Below are 5,000 nucleotides of genomic sequence, written 5' to 3' on the forward strand. Positions count from 1 at the left end.
GATCGCTGGCTGGCATCGTTTATGGTTAGAACTAGGGCGGTATCTGATCGCCTTCGAACCTCTAACTTTCGTTCTTGATTAATGAAAACATACTTGGCAAATGCTTTCGCTTCTGTTCGTCTTGCGACGATCCAAGAATTTCACCTCTAACGTCGCAATACGAATGCCCCCGCCTGTCCCTATTAATCATTACCTCGGGTTCCGAAAACCAACAAAATAGAACCGAGGTCCTATTCCATTATTCCATGCACACAGTATTCAGGCGGGCTTGCCTGCTTTAAGCACTCTAATTTGTTCAAAGTAAACGTGCCGGCCCACCGAGACACTCACTCAAGAGCACCCTGGTAGGATTGCAACGGGGTCCGCCTCGGGACGCACGAGCACGCACGAGGCGCGTCGCACGCCTTCAGCTCGCCCCACCGGCAGGACGTCCCACGATACATGCCAGTTAAACACCGACGGGCGGTGAACCAACAGCGTGGGACACAAATCCAACTACGAGCTTTTTAACCGCAACAACTTTAATATACGCTATTGGAGCTGGAATTACCGCGGCTGCTGGCACCAGACTTGCCCTCCAATAGATACTCGTTAAAGGATTTAAAGTGTACTCATTCCGATTACGGGGCCTCGGATGAGTCCCGTATCGTTATTTTTTCGTCACTACCTCCCCGTGCCGGGAGTGGGTAATTTGCGCGCCTGCTGCCTTCCTTGGATGTGGTAGCCGTTTCTCAGGCTCCCTCTCCGGAATCGAACCCTGATTCCCCGTTTACCCGTTTACAACCATGGTAGGGCGCAGAACCTACCATCGACAGTTGATAAGGCAGACATTTGAAAGATGCGTCGCCGGTACGAGGACCGTGCGATCAGCCCAAAGTTATTCAGAGTCACCAAGGCAAACGGACCGGACGAGCCGACCGATTGGTTTTGATCTAATAAAAGCGTCCCTTCCATCTCTGGTCGGGACTCTGTTTGCATGTATTAGCTCTAGAATTACCACAGTTATCCAAGTAACGTGGGTACGATCTAAGGAACCATAACTGATTTAATGAGCCATTCGCGGTTTCACCTTAATGCGGCTTGTACTGAGACAATGCATGGCTTAATCTTTGAGACAAGCATATGACTACTGGCAGGATCAACCAGGGAGCTGCGTCAACTAGAGCTGAGCAGCCGGCCGCCCGGGAGTGTGTCCCGGGGGCCCGCGCGAACACGCAAGCGTCCGCTCAATTATTCTGCAAACAGGAGGAGGCTGAGCTCCCCTGCACAATACACCTCGAAAACCCTCTCAGGTCCCGGCGGCGCGCAGCGCCGTCCTAAGTACTTGGTCGGGTTCGAGAGAGGCGCAATCGCCCGGAGTTTGGCGAGTAGACGCTTTAGGTGCGACCACCCGTGCTCCCAAACTGAGCTTGCCCGCTGCCGACAGAGGCCCGGGAGCGTGCTGTCGTGGCATTGCCGGCGGGAGACAACACGCGCCCACCTACGGTGGCCGGCAGCTCCAACGCCAGCGCCACAAGAAGGACAAAAGCCCCACTTGGGTGCCGAAGCGAACGCGCCAACACGTCCGCACAGCTGCGATACAAACCACCTGCGAGAACCGCAGAGGCGACCGAGCAGCAGACGGCGTCGCGGCGCCGAGCGCCGGGCGGCGGCGCCATCCTCAGCGCACACAGTCCTCAATCGGACCAGCACACTGCAGATGTCCACCGCGCTTCGCACCGGGCCGCGAGGACCTACTTTGGCCGCACGGCGCCGCGTGCAGGGTGCGCCGGCGCGCAGCTGCGCCGCCTGCCGCCTCCGTCGGCCGGCGCGCCTGCCACTGGCCGCCCCCACCAGCCGGCTGTAGCGCGTGCGCCCACGCACCGCGCGGCCAGCACGCCGGGAGGCCCCCCCCTCACCGGCCGGGGACGGTCCCCACCCAGCCCACCGCCGCGTATCGCTTCACACCCACATGCCATTCACGTTCGTGGGCATGGTGGGTATCGCTGAAACAACCGGTTGGTAGCTCAACCGATCGTCGCCATCACTGATTCACCTCTAGCGAGAACAACCGCACCACAACGGTTTACCAGTTGTTCATTTGCGTAACGTCACCAGCAAACGTAGACGTCCATCGCCATTTGCAAATTCAACGATTGTTGCATGCCTGTGTCAGGTGTCACGACACACTATGTCTGCCCACATACACGCAACAACATGTGCACGCTTCGCGAACACGTGGAAGGTGGCCCCCGTACGTATGCGATGTCCATTGCGCGAACGACTGTCAACCGGCCTCTGTCGCATGTCGCAGATGTGGAACGCAGTGCACCATGCTATCACGGTGAGTGAGAAGAGACGACCTACGTCTGACAACACGCGCCACTACATCAACAGACGGCTCATGCTGATCGCCATCCACGGCATACCATACTGCAATCCAGCTCTTATAGGGAGACGACACGTAGCTGAGTGCACAATATTTGGACCGTATGGTTCGCCGTTGTTGGCGCAGTCGTGGTACGGTCCACACATGTACCACGATGTATCATTCAGTACATGAGGACCAATGTGCAGTACAGTGTGTGATTTGGACGTACAACATCAGCGGACAGTTGACACAAGCCGTACCACAACGTAGGCTGTGCTTCGCCATGCGAATGCCAATGAACAACTGCGAAGGGCATTGAGCATGTACGTCCTGCTGCCATCCGCATTACAGTGTATAGCTGCAAGGTGTTTAACATGAAGCGATACTCTGGGGGACCGGGCAGTGCGGGTAGCAAAACTATATTGCGGGGGTTGCAGTTAGGCAACACTACACTAATTTAACGCGTCGTATGACAATTACAGAGCAGGTTAAGGCCCAACGTGTGTTGGGTTAAGGCCCAACGTGTGTTGGGTTAAGGCCCAACGTGTGTTGGGTTAAGGGCCCAACGTGTGTTGGGTTAAAGGCCCAACGTGTGTTGGGTTTAAGGCCCCCAACGTGTGTTGGGTTAAGGCCCAACGTGTGTTGGGTTAAGGGCCCAACGTGTGTTGGGTTAAGGCCCAACGTGTGTTGGGTTAAGGCCCAACGTGTGTTGGGTTAAGGCCCAACGTGTGTTGGGTTTAAGGCCCAACGTGTGTTGGGTTAGGCCCAACGTGTGTTGGGTTAAGGCCCAACGTGTGTTGGGTTAAGGCCCAACGTGTGTTGGGTTAAGGCCCAACGTGTGTTGGGTTAAGGCCCAACGTGTGTTGGGTTAAGGCCCAACGTGTGTTGGGTTAAGGCCCAACGTGTGTTGGGTTAAGGCCCAACGTGTGTTGGGTTAAGGCCCAACGTGTGTTGGGTTAAGGCCCCAACGTGTGTTGGGTTAAGGCCCAACGTGTGTTGGGTTAAGGCCCAACGTGTGTTGGGTTAAGGCCCAACGTGTGTTGGGTTAAGGCCCAACGTGTGTTGGGTTAAGGCCCCAACGCGGGTTGGGTTAAGGCGCAACGCGGGTTGGGTTAAGGCGCAACGCGGGTTGGGTTAAGGCGCAACGCGGGTTAGGTTAAGGGCGCAACGCGGGTTAGGTTAAGGCGCAACGCGGGTTAGGTTAAGGCGCAACGCGGGTTAGGTTAAGGCGCAACGCGGGTTAGGTTAAGGCGCAACGCGGGTTACGTTAAGGCGCAACGCGGGTTACGTTAAGGCGCAACGCGGGTTACGTTAAGGCGCAATATAGGTTAGGTTAAGGCGCAATATAGGTTAGGTTAAGGCGCAATATAGGTTAGGTTAAGGCGCAATACGGGTTAGGTTAAGGCGCAATACGGGTTAGGTTAAGGCGCAATTCGGGTTAGGTTAAGGCGCAATACGGGTTAGGTTAAGGCGCAATACGGGTTAGGTTAAGGCACAATACGGGTTAGGTTAAGGCACAATACGGGTTAGGTTAAGGCACAATACGGGTTAGGTTAAGGCACAATACGGGTTAGGTTAAGGCACAATACGGGTTAGGTTAAGGCACAATACGGGTTAGGTTAAGGCACAATACGGTTAGGTTAAGGCACAATACGGGTTAGGTTAAGGCACAATACGGGTTAGGTTAAGGCACAATACGGGTTAGGTTAAGGCACAATACGGGTTAGGTTAAGGCACAATACGGGTTAGGTTAAGGCACAATACGGGTTAGGTTAAGGTACAATACGGGTTAGGTTAAGGTACAATACGGGTTAGGTTAAGGTACAATACGGGTTAGGTTAAGGTACAATACGGGTTAGGTTAAGGTACAATACGGGGTTAGGTTAAGGTACAATACGGGTTAGGTTAAGGTACAATACGGGTTAGGTTAAGGTACAATACGGGTTAGGTTAAGGTACAATACGGGTTAGGTTAAGGTACAATACGGGTTAGGTTAAGGTACACATTGTTGTAAGGAAAGTGTTTTGGGGGGGGGGGGGGGGGGGCCGGTTTGTTGATTGTGATTATCGTAAGTAAATGACTGCGGCATCATCTGATTTGCCCACGTCTGGGTGCACCTTTGGCTCATAACCAGGGCGGCGCTCTGATTCCATGCTTGTGGGCAGACCTGTGTCTTTCATTCCTGCCAATGTTTTGTGTGGTGTGACAGGAGGCAGTATTGTGATGTTGGGGTGCACCCCTGTGTAGGACATGTGTGGGTGTTGGTGGCTTAGCTGAGCAATGGTGGTTGTCGGAAGGGTGAGATATTCTGTTTTGTGAGTGGACCTCCCGGTCTGGTTATGATAGTGTGGATTGTCTAATGTGGCAGAGAGGATGCACTGGGTGTTGTTCCATGCTGGTGCTTACATATTGTCTGTGTGCCTGTTACAGGCAGAGAGTAGTGCGTGATAAGAGTGTCTGGCTGACGTGTGATTGTGAGCAGAGTCTTTCAGCATGTATACGGACAGTTGTATACATTATCTGTATTCTGATGGCTCTATCTATTACTAATCAGCGCCGTGTATACGTTTATATCCGGTTCCAGTCGAAACTATTGTATCTCTGTACATTAGTGACACGGCGAGCCCGCTATGTAGTTACTTCGTCCTCG

The 5,000-nt window shown here is 53.9% G+C and overlaps 1 non-coding gene across 1 annotated transcript in view; it reads right to left on the minus strand.

The window, feature by feature from the left end:
- The window catches only part of LOC124589030, a 1,915-nt gene extending 766 nt beyond the window's left edge, over positions 1-1,149 (minus strand). Inside the window, exon 1 of the ribosomal RNA XR_006975936.1 lies at positions 1-1,149. This exon is cut by the window's left edge and continues 766 nt beyond it. This is a non-coding gene — a ribosomal RNA (small subunit ribosomal RNA).
- Between the last annotated feature and the right edge of the window lie 3,851 nt (positions 1,150-5,000).

The sequence above is a fragment of the Schistocerca americana genome, unplaced genomic scaffold (assembly GCF_021461395.2).
Source record: "Schistocerca americana isolate TAMUIC-IGC-003095 unplaced genomic scaffold, iqSchAmer2.1 HiC_scaffold_679, whole genome shotgun sequence".
NCBI lineage: Eukaryota > Metazoa > Arthropoda > Insecta > Orthoptera > Acrididae > Schistocerca > Schistocerca americana.